Raw genomic sequence first — 20,590 nt, forward strand, 5'->3', positions numbered from 1 at the left:
GATACAAATCAAGAAATAGTAGGAAGACGGAAGTGGCCAACTGTGCAGAATGCTGTTAGAAGTACAAATAAGGAGACAGAAATTTGCTTTGTCAACTCTCAGATAATTGATAAAAGCAGCATAAGTGAGTAGGTATGAAAAATGGATTGCTGAATGTTGAAGATAAATAAGAATTTGAGGATGTTTAAATAGGGATAGAGAGAGGCCTTTTTAAAACTTTGCTCTTAATAAGAGCAGAGACATAAAGCAATAGCTGGATGGGACATGTGGATCAGTGTGACTATGTCAGGGAAAACATTATGTGTCCACAACATTTCCTCTTCCTGAGTGTTGGAAGAGTACATTTCTCAGTCTCCCTTGCATTTTGGTTTCTACCATGAAACTACATCTGGACAGTGAGATGTTGGTAGAAATTATGTATGCCATCTCCTGGCATTGATCTTTAAAAACATCTCATCAGTCTTCCACTTAGTTTTCCCCTTCATTGTCAAGCTCAAAAGTCCTGTGCTCCAGATGGAGCAACAAGAGAGTAGAAGCAACCTAGTTTTCTGTGTTAGTCTTGAGGAGAGCCTGCAAGAAGAGCCAAACTACTCATCTTGGACTCCAATATGTTTTTTTGTTTTGTGTTGTTTTTTAAAAGGTTTTATTTATTTATTCATGAGAGAGAGACAGAGACAGAGACAGAGACACAGGCAGAGGGAGGAGAAGCAAGCTCCATGCAAGGAGCCCGATGCAGGACTTGATCCCAGGAATCTGGAATCAGTCCCTGAGCCAAAGGCTTGCGCTCAACTGCTGAGCCACCCAGGCATCCCTTGGACTCCAATATGAAGAAAAGAACTCTTTATTGTGTTTGGGCACTGAGTTATATAAGTAACCTCAGCAGAGCTAAGCTTATCCTATTATCCCAGCAATGTTTTTAAGATGATTGATAAAATATCATTTTGCTTTTTTTAAAAAAACTGCACTAGTAGGTAGATAGATTGATATTGCAGGAGAGACTATATAACTGCAAGAATATTATGTCTGAGAAGATAAGAAAATCTGAGTTCAAGAGTAGCAATTATTGAGGTTGGCTTTAGAAGCAGAGTTACTACAACAAAAGAAAGGCAGGGTATGGTACGTGAGTACAAAAGAAATCTCAATGATAAACTTGAGCTAAGGAAGTTTCTTCATTACTGCTTCCATTTGGTCAGGAGAAAGCGAGATAAGAAAAGAATATCAATTGACAAAGTGGGAGTAGATGGGAAAATACTGGTTCTTTGAGAAGAGAGGACAACTTATAAAAAATAATTTGAAGAATAGGAAATCAGTTATTAAGAAAGTAAAAGATTGTCTGGCAATATTGTGTATATTTTAAATGTGTAATCATGAAAATAAATATCTAAGTAGAATATTCATGTGTATTTTTATGCTGACTTCAGCTTCCTGGCTGAAGGCACAAAGTATTTGGATGGATATCTTTAACCAGCCATGTATAATGGAGAAAGAGGGGAGCAATAATATTGCAGGTAATTGCAAAGGAGTGACTTTATTGATGGATCAAGGAATGTTACCCAGGTAAAAGGTGAATACAGACATCCACAGGCAATGGACAGTGGATAATCTATAGATGAGAAGCCTCCAAAAAAGACAAATAGTTGCTGAACTAAGAGTACTGGTATAAATGATCTACAAGGATAAAACATGGTAGTCAGAATGTAGAATGCTTCAAACTGAGATTTTAAAATTAGTTTACTTATTTATTGATAATTAAGAAGTCACATGTATTGCACAATAAAGGACAAAAAGACATTTTCCTTATGAGATCTCTTGGGGAAAATCTCATTCTAACAGTCAGAAAAACTGACTTCTGAAGCAACACATTTGCTTTTGTTTTATTGATGGTGGGAAATGTGTTACACACATGCCAGAAACATGAAAGTTATTTCTGCTAAATGTGGTACAGGTGACAATAAATCTTAGAAAGAGACCAAGAAATAACTTGCAGCTTATCTTATAGAGTATGGATCTGTGGAAATTAAAAAGAGAAGCTAAAAGCAAGAAAGAGGGCAAAAGGAAAAAGCAGGGTGTTAGACGGAGAAGGCACCATTCAATGCCTTTACTATATTTGATTAGCAACACTTGGGTTATATAAATGTTAGACCCAGGATATAGGCTGCAATAGGAAACAGAAAAATCATCTACAGGTATAGCAAGGATAATTCACCTCAAATAATACGTTTCTTACCCGATTAAGAGAGCAACATTTAGAAGGAGTCCAGGCAAGTCACACCACAGATCAAATACAGAGAAGGGACAGATAAAAGTGCTCCCTGATTAGATATGCTACTAATAAACCTCGCAGATACTATCTTCCCCATAACTGCTGCATAAATGAATTGCCAAGCCACTCTAGAGCGTAGTAAATCATAAGAAGCTAGTAACGGCAATAAAGTAGAAAGCAAAAGGATGAAAGTAGTCCCTCCCTATTTACCATACTGGAGAAACAAATACCACACCTGTGATACCCATTGTTCAAATAAGCAGAAATCAAAAGACATGTAGAGCTTGTAAAATAAGTTTTATATAATAAAAATATAGGAAACACGAAGAAACAAATATTTGCAAAATATGCAAATAAAGAGTGATCAATATATGTTGTCATGTCATCTAATTCATGAAAATATGGATTCTTAAAAAAGATTTTATTTATTTATTCATGAGAGACACACACAGAGAGAGAGAGGCAGAGACATAGGCAGAGAAGAAGTAGGCTCCATGCAGGGACCCCAATGTGGGACTCGATCTTGGGACTCCAGGATCACACCCTGGGCTGAAGGCAGGCGCTCAACCACTAAGCCACCTAGGCGTCCCAAAAATATGGATTTTTGAAGCAAGATTAGACCATGAGATAGTGACAAAACAGTTACCCAGAAAGGCGCTGAATAAGGTACAGAAGTAAAGATTAGGTAGCTGTGGTTCATAAGGAAAGTAATGAAAATATAATTCTGATGATAAAAAGTAAATAATGTAAGAATCAGAAAAGGTCAAAATCAGAATTCCAAAATTATGGAAATAATATGGAAGACAAATCTAAGATTTGCTCTAAAAATGAACAGAGAAAGAATGAGAATATACAAAGAAAGAGAAAGTAATAAATGTATAAGAAAGAAAATTAAAATTGAATATACATAAGATTTGTGACCAAGGAAAGAACTAAAAGTATTAGAAAAAATGCTACAAAGATGTGATAGTAAACCCAGTTCTGAATAAAGACACAAAACTACAGGTGTAAAGTCAGGGATCTTGAGTCCCAGACCAAGTTGTCAAAGAGGAGATACCTCTAGATATAGGCTTGAAATGTACAGCTATTATCAATATAATGAAATTAAATACAACAATCCAGGGGAAAGAGAGGAAAAACAATCACCTCATACCTATTTGGATGGTTATCATAAAAAATATAAGAGATAAGCACTAGAGAACAGGGAACCCTTGTGTACTTTCGGGGGAAATGTAAATTGGTGCAACCACTATGGAAAACAGTATGAAAGTTCCTCAAAAAATAAAAATAAAACTACCAAATGATCTGGCAATCCCACTTCTAGAAGAAAAGAAATCTGGATCTCAAGGAGATATTGCACTCCCATATTCATTGCAACATGTTTACATGTTTTTTTAATTTCAAATAGAATATTTTATTAACATGGTAGTTGTCTCTGTAACATGTGCACACACTCGCACACTCAGAATGATCTGCCTGGGGGGAAAAAAGACTAAGTATGCCTAAGGGGAAAATGAAAAATAAAAAAATTCCTGTAAGTTTTCATTATCGTAGGCAATTGTGTCCACATCACTTACAAAGCTATTGCCAAATATGTCCAAGGAAGCAGAATTTGGGAGGGGAAGGAAAAAATTCTGGGGGAAAATTCAACAGTGGCATAGCAGAGCTCTCAATATGAGAAATCTGACATAATGTGGACTTCTGCTGTAGATTTTTGTCTTTGCAAAATATGGGGAGAAGTTTGTCAATGGGCAGAAAATAAGAGAAGGAAGTGTGAAGTATATGGAAACAACCTAAGTGTCAACAGACAAATAAATAAAGAAAATATGGTGTATAGCATGCACTGGAATATTATTCAGCCATAAATAAGAAGGAAATCTTGTCACTTGCAACAACATGGTTGATCTTGGAGATAATACTAAGTAAAATAAGACAGACACAGAAAGACAAATCCTGCATAATATCATTTATCTGTGAAATCTAAAATAGTCAGACTCATTGAACCTGAGAGTAGAAAGGTGGTTGCCAGGAGCAAGACAGAGGAAGAAATAGGGAAATGTTGGTCAGAGGGTACAAAGTTTCAGTTAGTCAAGATAAATAAGTTCTGGATATCTGATGTACAGCATTGTGTGGTGACTGTAGTTAACAATACTGTATTGTATACTTGAAATTTGCTAAGAGGGTAGATGTTAAGTTTTCTCAACACAATCATACACAAAGAAAAAGAAGGAAAATAGTAACCACATGTGGTGACAGATAACTAAATAGCTTGACTGTTGTGATCATTTCACAGTGTATAAATGTATCAAGACATCATGTTTTATACCTTAAGTATATGTAATTTCTATTTGTCAGTTATATCTCTATAAAGCTGAACAAATTTTAAAATAACTTAAAGAAAGAAAAATCTAACTGATTTGTCTGCTGTTTTAAATTCAAGGGCAGAAATCAATGAAACAATAGGTATGGTTTGGGGTGAAAAAGAATCCTAACCTTAGAAGAGGTTTTGTTTACATATGAAGTGTCACATGTGCAGGATTTAGAAAATAGATCAGTCAACCTTGAAGGAATATTTGAAGAATAATCAAAAAACTCTCAAGAACAGGGAGACATGAACTGGAAGAAATTATTAAAACCAATTAGTGAAAATTTAATTTTAAATAATTGTTATAAATGTTATCACAAAGAGAAATCCAAAAAATCTTAAGTCTCAAGTTAGTGAGAAAAACAGAAACCAAAATAATGTTTAAAATTAAGATAAAATACTGAGTTTGAAACTCTGGATTATACCAACATCTAGAGACAAAGTGTCAATTTCTTTTCATATGTGGGCACGGAAAATATCAGAAGGTCTAATTTAACTCTTAACACTGTCAAATAAGAAAATACTAATTAAATATTTGTTGAAGTTTATCTGTTACTACCAGTATATTTTTCTTATTTGAGGAATTACTTAAATTACAAAAGGAAATCTTAATTTCTATGGATTTTTACAAATATTCACATATGTAACCACCACCATAAGTTATAGAACATCTCCAGGATCCCAGAAGTCTTTCTTGTGTCTCTGTCCAGCCAGTAGTGTCCACCCTACAGTGATAAATGCTATTTTGATCTATATCGCTGGAGATTAATTTTGTGTTTTTAACTTCATATGAATGGAATCACATTCTGTGTACTCTTTCGTGTCTGATTTCTTCCTCTTAACATTATGTCTTTGCAATTAAGCCATGTTGTTGCACCTATTAGTGTTCTCTTTTTCATTGCTATGAAGTGTTCCATTGCATATAGCACATTTTGTTTACCTATTCAACTTCTGATGGACATTTACATTGCTTCCAGCTATTTTGAATAAAAGTTCTATGATCATTCTCATACAGGCCTTGTACCTGGATAAACACTTATTTCTGCTGGGTATTATATACCCAGGAGCAAAATAAGTTACTTAAGTTGCTGTGTAGCTGAAGTTAATATAATACTTTAACATATGTCCCCAAAACAGCTATGCAAAGTTAATTCATCACAAGCAGTGCAAGTGTTCTAAAATTCCATATCCTTGATAATACTTGATAACGTCAAACATTTCAGTTATCCTATCTCCAACAGAATTTTTAAAGAATTTGCCTTCTATGAGACAAAGATAAACATGTAAAGTAACTTAGTCTAGAAAAATAATAAAAAGGAAAAATAAAAATAACAAAGTAAACTACATAAAAATATTAAGCATAGCATTTATTTCAATTATTATAATACCTTGTTAAAACCTGTGTTGGGGTGCCTGGGTGGTGCAGTTGGTCAAGCGTCTGACTCTTGATTTTGGCTCAGGTATGATCTCAGGGTTGTGATACTGAGCCCCACATCAAGCTCCAAGCTCAGTGGGAAGCCTGCTCAATATTCTCTCTCTCCCTCTCTCTCTGCCTCTCCTCTTTCTCTCTCTCTCTAAAATAAATAAGTAAATCTTATTAAAAAAAAACCTGTATTGAATACATCAGACACCTCAACTCCTGTTTTAGAATGCCTCTAAAAAATATGTATGGATAGCTCATCTATCTTTATACAGTTAACTACCCATTAGGTATGACCTTATTGTCTAAACTTCTAAGAAACATACTTTTAATTGCCACACTAGTAAAGAAACAAACCAGAAACTAGCAAAAGGAGATTCTCTGAAAGTGGACTTTGGAGTAAAGCATAAATACCCAAAAACAGGAGTAGTTAGGGAGACCAAACCCTGCTGCTGCATGCACACAGCCAAAGTAGAACAGCTGCTGCATGAAACCATACAGTACCCACTGGGAATTCTGGAGCTCTTGATTTTAGTTGTTCTTTCTGCTTGGTGTCATCAATTGTGGCAACTGATTAATGTTATAGAAAGTCACTCACTTTCTCCTCAGTTAGCAAATTGTTAAGTTACCATAAACTCAAAGCCTTTAATATTTGTATAGGTATAGCTAAGATAATGTAACAGTGTAATAGAAAAACTGGGTAGCTGCATGCTGGGGTTATGAATAGGAGATTACAATTCCAAATCCAAATTTAAATGAAATCACTATTCCCTTGGTTCCTGTCCCTTATTGAATATTTGAACATTTATATCCAGTAATGTAAATAGTATTTCTGTATGTCATCTGTTTCAAACTTAAATAACGTTAAAATCAGATTTTAAAACATCATAGAAAGTCATCCCAATTTATAGAACTTAGACAAAATCACATACATCTCTATTCTCTGCTAAAAACACAATATTTGTTTTTGCTTCTTCTAATACTAAAAATATTTTAAAGTATTTGTGCTTCCATTTAGATTTTGTTTTTTGGAAAAACAGGTCATGTACCCAACAATATGGCCATATGATTAAGCATATTTTTACAACACTGGAGATGGTTCAGAAAGATTTCATCTGCTTAGTTACTTCCCCTAATGCATTTAATATCAGTGATTTCATGCTTGTTGCTTTTTTCTATAAAAAGAAACTTCCGAAACAGGAAAACACTTACCAATTGCATGAATATGTAAGTCATGTTCAATGCCAAAATCTTCATTACTTTGGATAATGCCATGAACTCTTTCGTTTCCTATTGTGGCATCTTATAAATAACGCAGCTAATTTGTAATGTATTCCTTTTGTATCTACAATGCATTACCTTTATTTAATCTTCAGCAGTAATATCTAATATACACACAGTAAAACTGAATGTGATTTCCTCTTGTCACTGACAGTAACAAATAGTTCTTGATAATTATGATCCATGTGCAGCTCCTTCTTTCATTAGAGGAGAAGCGCATACAATGCCAGATCAACTGCTGGAGCAGTTCTGTGTCATCAATCTCAAACCACTTGCCAATATTGGGAACGCACATATCTCCACAGAGTAATATATCTGTGTCATCTCATTGTCATATATCCTGAATTGTTTAGAAAAGCAAACTAGAAAGGAAAAAACAAATATGAGCATTTTTCTGCTCTGTATAAAATGTGAGATAAATGGATATTTACTGAGTCTGTGTTTTCCTGTGTGTATATTAGTGTGTATATAGGCACGTATTATGGATGGGAGGGGAGGTATATTTTCTAGTGTGTACTTTTAATGTGTTTATTATATGCCCTAATATTCCATCCATAATTTAACCACCAAAAGCTGTATGGGGAAAATAATAGCAGAATTTATTTTTCTTCTTCCCTTAGTCTATGCTAAAAGAGCCACTTTTCCTGAAAATTAGCAAATGGTCACAGTGACATTTTTTAAGATGTAGAGTCAAGCTGATGAAATATAGGCCTCATTGCTATAGCTATGATCCTGAGATCTTGTCATCACTGGACTCCATTTTTCCTAGTTAAATTCTGTAAGAGGGACTATTTGGGATTCAAACCATCTTTTTTTTGATGGACATAACAAATAACTGTATGGAACACACTGTAAAATTATAGGCAACCTCCCTATATTATTTGAATATAAGAAATTAACACCATTAAAAATGGATGAACTAAAGAATTTCTAAGGATTCAAATACATCAAACCATACTTCGTTCTTCCTTTTGTCATAAGATTTATTATGATTTGGATATTTCACATGACAAACAAGAGTATATTTATAAACACTAGTAAAAGCAAGAAAAATCATTTATACTCCATCTTTTTCTAAGCACTGGACAAAGTCACTTAAATTCTCTATGCCTCAGTTTCCTAAGTCAAATTTTATAAAGACTGAGAATCAAGTGGCATAATATCTTTGGAATCATTTTATGAAACTGTAATCAGTGATATATATGGAATGTCATTGTTAGCTACTTAGTTTTAAATCTTACCAGACATTCAAAATAGAGCAAGAATACCAAATGGCCAAAACTATTTTAAAACAAAAGCTGATGGAATTATATATCTTATAATATGTGTTAAACAGGATAGACTAGTTAGTTGTTACACACAACCTCCAATATCAGCTGCTTAACACAACATGCAAATTTCTTTGTAGGTCTGTGCAACTCTTCAGGTAAGCAATATTCCATGTACTAACATACCAGTCCAGGCTAATAAAAGCTCTACCATCCTCTTCTCGTACTGTCTGGAACATACAGTTGCCTACGTTAAGAATGGAAGAAAAGCACTAAAGAGTTTTCCTGTAGGAATTATACACTTCAGTCTAGAAGTGGACCAAGACCTAATTAACTTTCACTCACAATCCATCAGCAAGAACTAGTCACAACAGTCCCACATAACTGCAGAAGAGTAAGGGAGCATGGTTCTCTTGTGTTTCTTGAAGGAAGAGAATTGAAGATAGGAGAGCACCAGAAGTCTACTACAAGCTTCATTAATTATGGTAAGGATTTAAATAGCCCGTAAATTCAATAGGCTATTAGACGATTTGATATAACCTTTTGTATCTTTCTATTCTGTACAGGTGATTCAATCAGAAAAAATGAACTACCTGTAAAAATAAATATACTTGTAAAATAAAGGGTACATATTAACTTAGAAGTATATGTCAAGGTTTTATATTTGTTCTCTACCAAGTTATTCTATATCTTAGTCTAGGCATGGGAATCCCAGGTACCTCAGGCAATTTTATTGCCATAAGTAACAACACAAAACCTTTCCATTTCCTTCTTTTTTAAAAATTTGTTTACCACAATTTTTTTTTGTTTACCGCAATTTTTAAAAAGATTTTATTTACTTATTCATGAGAGAGAGAGAGAGAGAGAGAGGCAGAGACACAGGCAGAGGGAGAAGCAGGCTCCCTGTAGGGAGCCCCATGTGGGACGCGATCCCGGAACTCCAGGTTCACATCCTGGGCAGAAGGCAGACGCTAAGCCACTGAGCCACCCAGGGATCCCCCAACCCTTCCATTTCCCAAAATGCCAAAATCAACCCTCATGCATGCCCATACACACATGCACACAGTTTCAGACAACACGCATGTCCATTTTAATGGAATAATGCAAAACGTCTTCTGAAGACACTAGGATGCCATTACAGAGAGAACTGAGAGACTAGCAACAGTGGGAGAGCATGTCCATGCTATAAATTTAAAGCAACTTTCCAACATTTCTTTCCCAATGTGGATAGGCAGAATACCAGAGGGATGTGAAGATGAAGTCATACCTTGGATGAAGAAGATTATTATCACTACTAAATAGTATATATAATAGTGTGGATAGATTGATAGATGATAGATAAATAGAATATATATATATATATATATAATGTGTTTGCTTAGCAGGATCTGTGAATGAGAACTAGCAGGGCCAGTTTCAAAATTATATAAATAATACTTCACAACATAGGAAATTCTATATGGCTCATTTTTGATGTCTTGGTATAAAGGCAGAATGTGATTGCTGTAGATCCTTGATGCTAGCAGTCAAGATCTTAAGTTAATGTTAATCTTAAAATCACATAATTTTAGAGAGGAAATCTGAAGGAAGCCTTTCCAAGGGCCCAGGCAAAACTGAGGACCTTATTTGTTTCTGCTTCCCAGCAAATATTATTCATAGTGCCTCTAATACCTCCCTGATGGTGTATTTTAATAGTTGACTTCCCCTAATACCAAACTGCATTTCTAAAGTCTTAAATAATCCCTCAAATGTAGTGGATTCTCAGTAAACATTTGTTGAATAACTTAATGTGCTGAGAAACTAAAGGTATGTGACAGACTACAAGGAAAACAATAATTTAGGCTAGATATTCTGCTCCCAGATTTAATTTGAGCTCCACTCAATACTAAAGATTTCCGGATTGGACAAAGTCGACTTATGAAGGACTACCCATTTCCTTACAGTTATGAGGCATATAAATCATAAAAACAGGGACTCTAGAGTCAGACTGCCTGGGTTTAAATCTTGTCACCACCAATTCATTCTTATGTGACACTAGGTAAGATACTTAACTTTTTTTTTTTTTGTCCCAATTACCTCATCCTTTAAATGACAATAATACAATCCACATCAGAGATTTATTGAGAATATCAACAGTTAACATATGTAGAGTACTTAGAAAAGTGCATGGCAAACCGAAGCACTTAGTGTTTGCTTTTATTGTTTTCTGTTCACACTGAGGGGGGCACTTGATGGGATGAGCACTGGGTGTAATGCTATATGTTGGCAAATTGAACTCCAATTAAAAAAAAAGTGATTCCTCTGACATACCTACAGCATTTTTAGTTCTCAGGTTTGGAATTGTCAAGATAAGACACAGTGGGAACAATGCTACTACTGGAAGACAAGGTATTTTCTATTGTTAAGAAGAGATTGGGAAGGGAGATCCCAAATTAATTACAATTACCCACTGCAATTTCAAAGAGTTAACTATTTAGGGAACCGTTTTTCCTTAAGCAGGCTCAGCCTCCTATTTCACATTAGTTCCTTCATAAAGGTGTCTATACTTTGGAAGAGGAAAGAAGTTGAGGACCACAGTCTAGTGATAAAACAACATAGTATCTCTACCAAAATTTTATACATTTGTTAGGTAATAATCTCTTGATAATTGGAGAATCAGTTTAGACCTTTATTTAAAAAACACTTAAAACTCTGGAAAACAAAATAAGTTCAAACATATCTCCTCAATGACTTAGAATTACCAAAGGTAGGTTGTATCATTTTCCTTTACTCTATGAAAGCAAAGTGTACTCACTTACTTAATATTAGACATGTTCAATCTAAAATGTTGGCATATTTTATCTAAAAAGGCCAAAGAATTATTGTCCTTTTAATTATCAGCTAAGAACAACTGAAAATTCCTTAGCAGTATTTGCTGAACTGTATTAAGTTCTAATTAATTTGATCTGATGAATAAAGACCAACTAAAAATGAAATCATCAAGTTGATGTAAATGATAATAAATAAGACTTCTAGGAGGTGTCTGGGTGCTTCAGTCGGTTAAGTGATTTTGGCTCAGGTCATGATCTCAGGGTCATGAGAATGAGCCCTGCTTTGGACTCCACGCTGGGCATGGAGTCTGCTTGAGATTTTTCTCTTTCTTCTTCTCCCTCTGCCCCTCCCCTCTGCTCACTCTCACTTTCTCTAAAAACAAATAAATAAATAAGGCTGCCATTTTTAAAGTACTAAGTAAATCTAGACTTATTTATATAACTATCTAACATGAAGTTTTTTTAAAAAGATTTTATTTATTTATTCATGAGAGACAGAGAGAGAGAGAGAGGCAGAGACACAGGCAGAGGGAGAAGCAGGCTCCATGCAGGGAGCCTGACGTGGGACTCAATCCCGGGACTCCAGGATCATGCCCTGAGTTGAAGGCAGATGCTCAACCACTGAGCAACCCAGGGGTCCCTAACATGAAGTTTAAAGTTAAAGTATACATATTTGTTTTTTCTCTTTGTATATGAATTTTCATGGCAAAAAAGTCATAATTTAGACTGAAACATCATTTTTATTTATAAAGAAGTGAAGTGGTACAGAAACAGGCTTACTTTTGGCTTCTTTCAACATTTCTGGATTATAAAAAGAGTTATGTAATTTCATGAGGTTTTTCTGAAATTTTTAAGATATACCCAAAGGAAATTACTTTCTCTGTACTATACCTCATATCTAATCTATATCTTTCATGTCAATAAGGATTTTTCATTGTTATTATATATATTTATTAACGTGTTCCAGAGCTTAAACAAAATACTGTTTAGTTCATCTTTTTTGTGTGCACCTAAATTTTTCAAGGTTGAATATAGGAACTGACATATAGCTTAGTCATGAAAATTAATAACAATTTAGCCCTAAAAGTTGTATTTAGTCAAATGAGAAAAGTTTAAGACCAGTAGATCTCTCCTTATGTGAGCTTCTACCTATGCAGAGTTCCCAAACTGGAAATGAACTTAAGGATAAGAAATAGGAAAACACATACAGTATTTATCAAGCATTAATTTATGCATATTGCATGTGCCCACTCATTTAATTGTTCCAAAAATCCTTAGACCTATGCAATTTTATCCTAAACTAAGGTTGTGAGATTTAGTAGAGTTGCCCAGTTAAATGTAGGTAGTTGCCCAGTTAGAATTTAAGATAAACAACAAACCAATGTTTCTATGTACATCTTTAAATTAGGTCCAAGCCTTGAAGGTTAGCTTTTAGATATTAGATGAGAAAATCCTGTGTATAAGTGCATGCACAAACACAGATGCTCTGAGGTGGAGGGGGATGGTGAGGAAGGCCAAACGCCTGAAATCATGGCACAGATGGACCTGCCTGCTCTGTTTCTGTTGAGGCTGGCCTGGGTTTAGGCTATTTACAAAAGTTAATAGTCTTCCCTAACTTTTTTTTAAGATTTTATTTATTTATTCATGAGAGACACACACACACAGAGGCAGAGACACAGGGAGAGGGAGAAGCAGGCTCCGTGCAGAGAGCCTGACGTGGGACTCGATCCCAGGTCATGCCCTGGGCTAAAGGCAGGGCTAAACCGCTGAGCCACCCCGGCTGCCCAGTCTTCCATAACTTTTGAAGAAAATGTTCTTCTCTATCTAATCTGGTAGGCATCAGCCATATGTAGCTATCAACCATTTGAATGTGGTTAGTGTGATTGGAGAACTGAATTTTGAATTTTACTTAATTTTAATTAATAGCCACATGTACCTTAATGTTTACTGTACTAGACAGTGAACATCTAGTTCCAAAGGTCAGCTAAAAAATAAGCTGGAGATGCAGCCTTTTAAAGATAGTTATGTTTACATATTTACAATATTTTCTTGAATACAAAGGATTCTAAGTGATTGTAGATGATCAATTAAGAATCTGTATTTGCAAATCCAAAATCTTACATATATCTTAGACCAATGATTCTTGAAATGTGGTCCCCAGACCACATCAGCATCACCTAGGAACTTGTTAGAAATGTGAATTATCAAGCCCTGCCCTAAACTTAAGTCACCAGACTTGAAGGTTGGGGTCCAGCAATATGCTTTTAATAAGCTCCCCCCACTCAGGTGAATCTAATGCACTTTTGAAAACCTCTGTTGTAGAGCAATAATAGTACTAAATAATTGATAAAATAATTACTTAACACAAATTACTTTCTTTACTAAATAGTTAAGTAAATAATCACATAATACCTTTAAAAATTCTTTCAGATGTCAATGGCAGTGACACACATTTATTTTATGATTTTGCTTAAAATAAAATGAAAAGGCCAAGGTAGCACATCTTCCTAGGGCTGATGGATCACTTATCCTATTGGCATATTTCCTGGGCTTCTAATGGCTGTCCCAGTGAAAGGAGTTTCTGTCAGATATTTTGTCATATAAAACGCTGCAGCAGCTTTGAGACTCCTGCCAACAAGGGTTTCTTAAGGTGCATTGCTGCTTTGGGGATAGAAAAAAGGTCTCAAAGGAATCATTTGGTTTTAGGCCAAATGTGTCTAAGACTGTTCAGTATCAAAGCAACTATGTGAAAAGTGAAAATTTTCTATTAATCAGCCATTTTGATGCCTAGCACATTATTAGATAAAAACAGTATTCCTTGTATTCTTTCTTTTCATTTTTAATCTTTGTTTCCTTCAGTAAACTGAAATGAACCATGATTTAAAGATCAACAGCTTCTAATTTGTAAAGGGCTAGGGCTAGCATTTCATTAAAAAGCAAAGTTCCAAATCCATTTTGCCACTAAGAATAATCCTTTCTCATTTTTCACTGAAAGTTGGTCTTGGCTATTCCAGTTTTTTTTATATTTTAATGAATCACTAAATGCCAGAGTAAGGTTAAGGTCTAAAAAGTATGGGATTAAAATCAAGCTGATATGGGTGTGAAATCCAAGAAGCTTAATGCCTCTGTGCCCTTAAGCAAGTAATTTAATTTCTCTGAGCCTCAGTTTCCTCATCTACAAAAACAGAAACAATAACACTGAACTCAGAGAATAATTATGTGAATTAAAGTAAATAAATGGAAAGTCCCTAGGTTATATTCATCAAAAAAGTTACCAAAGAAGATCCACAAGAAAGGAAAGATTCTTATCACTAAAATGGATATTTCCTATTTAAAAAGCCAACATATTTTAATATTATTATTAGCTGGAATATATTATTTTATTCTCTTGATACTTTTTTCATTAAAAAACAATTAAACTAATATACCCCACTTCTCTATTTAACTGAAGGTTTTTATTACTCTCAAACATTTCTTCTCAGATAATTATATTTCTAATGAAGATACTTAGTTTCAATTTCATTTGATCCTTAGTGCCTGCTTTAGAGCTTGATGGTTTATGAATCTGTATTCCTTTAAGCTTATGAATTAAATACTTGATATTTCCTTCTATTCCATTCTTTTAGTGTGTTTCATTTTTCTTGTATTTTTCAACTTTACCAAATCATAACTGACAAATAGGAACTATGTGTATTTAGGGTGCACAACTTGATGCTTTTGAAATGATCACCACAATCAAGCTAATTAACATAACCATAACCACACATAAATTCCATTTTCTTTCTTTTTTTCCTTTTGTGGTGAGAATGCTCACGATCTACTCTCTTAACAAATTTCAAGGATACAATATAGTATTGTTAACTATAGCTGCTGTTCTGTACATTAGATTCCCAGAACTCACTCATCTTACATAACTGAAACTTTGTACTCTGACCAACATTTCCCAATTTCCCTCCCCACTGTCCCTAGTAACCACAATTCTACTCTGATTCGGAGTCTTAATATGTTAGATTCCATATATAAATGAGATCATGCAACATTTGTCTTTCTGCGTCTGGCTTATTTCACTTCACATAATGTCCTCTATGATTTCAAACTTAAAACTTGCAAAAAAAAAAAAAAGCTTTCTTACAGCCTTACTGCATTAATTGTTAATATTTGCATTTCATCCCACTTTCTTTATTGTTATCTCCTTTCATATACCTACATACACACAAACACACACACACACAGAGCAAACACACACAAATGGTTCTTAAAATAAAGGTGATCAGGAAGGACTGTGCCATAGTTTAGCTAGGAGAATTCATCTTCTTCCTTGACACTACACAAAATAATACATCTTACAATAGATGACATCTTAGATTTGGTGAAATGCAGTAAATCTTTCTACGTTGAGGCAATGAGCTTGTGGGGGTTTTGTTATAGCATGGAGCATTAATTACTCTATTAAAAGTGGAGTGTGATTCCCAGATAAAAAGAACAGTATCAGCAAGTACCTAAGACTTAAAATTGTTTGTTTTAGAAGCTGCAAGCAGTTAGGTCTGAGTGGAGTGTAAATTATGGAATGGCAAATGGCAGTAACTACTACCCAGTAGAATGTGAGTGGAACTAGCAAAACCTTTGATATTTAATAATGCATTTCCTCTTGGTGGTAAACTGCATAATCAGGAATATTTATTTGACTGATGTTTGTGGCTTTTTTACTATGGTTTTAATAATGGAAGCATATTTTAAGAAATATTCTGAGGGAGATAAGCCAAACAATTAACATCAATGGGCTGTTATTTTACTTGATCACTTATTAAGACTAGTTATACATATGATATAAAAGTATTGTACTAAAATTAAGCTTATGACATATACATATTTTATGTTAACATAGTTGTTTTTTTTTATTTATTTATTTGTGATAGTCACACACACACAGAGAGAGAGAGAGAGGCAGAGACATAGGCAGAAGGTGAAGCAGGCTCCATGTACCGGGAGCCCGACGTGGGATTTGATCCCGGGTCTCCAGAATCACGCCCTGGGCCAAAGGCAGGCGCTAAACCTCTGCGCCATCCAGGGATCCCAACATAGTTGTTTTCATGTAACATATTTTCACATTGTAAAGAGTCTTTGTTAACTATATTTTTATCCTTAGCTTTGCCTGGAAGAAATGCAATCTTAACAGATTTGTTGATCATCCCTATAAAACAGTGTAGAACCTTAGTTATATGCAAACTTCAATATATAAACATCAGTGATCACATATGCAATTCAAACTTTATCCCTCCAGGCCTTAAAAGAACTTCTCAGTGAAAGAAACGGCATATTTACACTTTTTTTTAACGTGAGGCAAATAACCCTAACATGGGGTTCATAATAATGTGGTAGAAATATTGATTTTCTTTCAGCATTCTCTGAAAAATTTTTTTTTCAATGGAATTAACCTGTACCTAACAGTTTGAGGAGTCATGCTTGTTTTATCACATCTGCATTTCCCAAATGATTTTTTGTATAAATAAAAACATGGTAAAGTGAAACTTAGAGAAGCCACTGAAACAAGAAGCTAAAATATTCCCAGGTTGTTGGATTTGGGATTGATTCTATCAGTATCTCCCAGACTTTCAAACAATGACTTCCTTTTGTTCTATCTAGTTTTGGTCCACAAAATGATATTTTACTTTTTGTACTCTGATTATATACATACATATTTTGGTGATGTTATCAAGTGAACAAAATGAAGCTTATCTGGACTCTAATAATTATGCCAATCTCCAGGATAATCTAATCTAGAGGGCTTCAAGCTATTTCTAGGAATGGAGAATAAGGCATATGGGACTGATGGAGTGTAATGTCAAATTCTGTGCTTCCTCAAATCAAACCAAACACATCCACTTTTATTTTTTTTTATGTATTGGAATATACACGAGATTTCATTTAAAAGATTATCGTGTAAAAAGTTCAAAAGCCTTTTATATACCAAATGTCAAAATAGCACAGTAATTAAACTGGAGGAAAAAAGAGTCAGTCTGCCTTGAAAATCCTCAACTAGAACTTGCTAACTGCAAACATTTCAGTGAACTGCACTAATTCTGGATCTCAATTCCTTGTAAAATGAGGTTAATTATTGCTCACAGCACAGATTTAAGGATTAAATTAAATGATACCTGCAAAACCATGCTACACCAAGTTCATGACTGCCTGTCCATGCCCAGGCTACAACGAGGTAAGGAGCTTATGCCAAAGTGTAAATCAACTATATCACTAAGAACATGGTTTTATTTGGCTAACTTCTCATTTTTCACAGTATAACTTTCTTAAAGAAGTAGCATATTGAGCTTTGTTCTAGCACAAGTCCTTATCTAATTGAAGACTGGCCTTTTGGGAAGCAAAGAATTTTAGTCATTTGTTTTCCAGCATTACTGAGATATCATTAACATATAACATGGTGTAAGTTTAAGATGTACAATGTGATGATTTGATACTTATGTACTTCAAAATGATTACCACAGTAGGGTTGGTTAACACCTCCATCACAGAACCACCATTTAATTTTCTGGTGAACACATTTAAAATCTAGTCTTATGGCAACTTCCAAGAACATAATACAGTATTGCTAACTAAGTCACAATGTTGTACATTAGATACCCCAAATTTATTAATCTTATAGCTGGAAGTTTGTATCCTTTGATTAACATCTCCCTACTTCTTCCATCCCCCAACCCCCAGCAATATCCATTCTACTCTGTTTCTTTGACTTCAGCTTTTTTAGATTCCACACATAAGTGAGATCATATAGTACTTGTCTTTCCCTAACTTATTTTTTTAAAGATGTTATTTATCTATTCATGAGAGACACAGAGAGAGAGAGAGAGAGGCAGAGACATAGGCAGAGGGAGAAGCAGGCTCCATGCAGGGAGCCCGACATAGGACTCGATCCCAGGCCTCAGGGATCATGCCCTGAGCCAAAGGCAGATGCTCAACCACTGAGCCACCCAGGCATCCAATGTCTTTCTCTAACTTATTTAGCATAATGCCCTAAAGGTCTATCCATATTGTTACAAATAGCAAGATTTCCTTTTTCTCATGGCTAAATACACTACTTCTTTATCATTTCATCTATAGATGAATAGTTAGGTTGTTTCCATATCTTGGCTATTGTGAATAATACTTAAATAGACATTCATTTAAGGAGGTACATATATCTTTTTGAGGTCCTTATTTCATTTCTTTTGGATATAAACCAGAAGTGAGACTACTGGGTCATATGGTAATTCTATTTTCAATTTTTTGAGGAACTAAAATTGAGTGGGTGGCTGAGCAGTGGAGAGTCTTCCTTCAGCTCAGGGTGTGGTCCCGGGGTCCCAGAATTGAGTCCCATATCGGGCTCTCTGCATGGTGCCTGCTTCTCCCTCTGCCTATGTCTCTGCCTCTCTCTCTCAGTGTCTTTCATAAATAAATAAATAAAATTAAAAAAAATTTTTTTTGAGGAACTTAGGTATTGTTTTCAATAGTGGCTACACCAATTTACATTCCCACCAACTAATGCGTAAGTGTTCACTTTCCTTTATATCCTTTCCAACACTTGTTATCTTTTATATTTTTGATAATAGCCATTCTAGCAGATGTGAGGTGATACTTCTTTGTGATTTTGATTCACATTTCCCTGATGATTAAACGATGTTGAGCACCTTTTCACATATCTGTTGGTGGCCATTTGTATGTCTTCTTAGAAAAAAATCTATTCAGGGCAGCCCTGGTGGCTGAGCGGTTTAGTGCTGCCTTTGGCCTGGAGACTTGGAATCGAGTCTCACGTCAGGCTCCCTGCATGGAGCCTGCTTCTCCCTCCGCCTATGTCTCTGCCTCTCTCTCATAAATAAATAAATAAACAAATAAATAAATAAATAAATAACTTAAAAAAACCTCATAAGGGAACTTGGCCTTTAATAAAAAAAAAAATATTCAGGTGCTTTGCCTCCCCTCCCCCCCTCCCGTTTTTAGAATGTTTGTTTTGGTTATTGAGTTGTTAAGCCCCTTACATATTTTAGACATTAACCCTTTACTCGGTAGATGTTTTGGAAATATTTTCCTCTCATTCCAAAAGCCACTTTTACATTTTGTTAATTGTTTCTTTTGCTATTCAGAAGCTTTTAGTTTGATGTAGTTCTACTTATTTATTTTTTCTTGCTTGTGCTTTTGGTTCATATCCAAAGATTCATTGCCAAAATAGTTGTCAATGTGCTTTTCCTCTGTGTTTTCTTCTAGGAGTTTTACAGTTCCAGGTATTATGTTTAAGTCCTTAATCCAATTTGAGTTAGTTTTTGTGAGAGGTGTAAAAGAGAGGTCTAATTTCACTATTATGCAGGTGATTGTCCAGTTTTCCCAGCACTGTTTATTGAAGAAACTATCATTTCCCCATTGGGTATCCTTGCCTCCCTTGTCAAATATTTGTTGACTATAGTTTATTTTGGGGCTCTCAATTCTGTTCCATTGGAATGTGTGTCTTTTTTTTAATGCCAGTACCATACTGTTTTGATTATTATACATTTGTAATATAGTTTGAGATCAGAAATTGTGATGTCAAAAAAAAATTGTGATGTCTCCAGCTTTGTTTTTTGCAGGATTACTTTGGTCATTTACAGTCTTTTGTTGTTCCATACGAATTAAAAAAAAAAAAAAACCTTTCCATTTTGGACAAAAATGCCATTGGAATCAAATTGTAAGGAAATCTTTCTACTGTGAAAAATGCCATTGAAATTTTGATAGGAACTGCAACTGAATCTATAGATGACTTTGTGTAGAATAGCCATTTTAACAATATCAATTCTTCTGATCCATGAACATGAGATATCTTCCCATTTACTTGTGTCTTCTTTAATTGTTTTCATCAAAGTGTTACTTCTACAAATCTCTCACTTTCTTGGTTAAATTTATTCCTAAGTATTTTATTGTTTTGGATGCTATTGTGAAAAGGATTGTTTTATTTCTTTTCTAGATATTTTGTTGTTGGTACTTTGAAATAACAGCTGATTTCTGCTTGTGATTTTATATCCTGCAACTTTACTGAACTCATTGATTAGTTTTAATTCTTTTTGGTGAATTCTTTATGATTTTCTATATGTAAGATCATATCATCTACAAACAGATAATTTTACTTCTTCCTTTGATTTGGATGCCTTTTATTTATTTTTCCTG

This window comes from Canis lupus, chromosome X (genome assembly GCF_003254725.2).
Source record: "Canis lupus dingo isolate Sandy chromosome X, ASM325472v2, whole genome shotgun sequence".
NCBI lineage: Eukaryota > Metazoa > Chordata > Mammalia > Carnivora > Canidae > Canis > Canis lupus.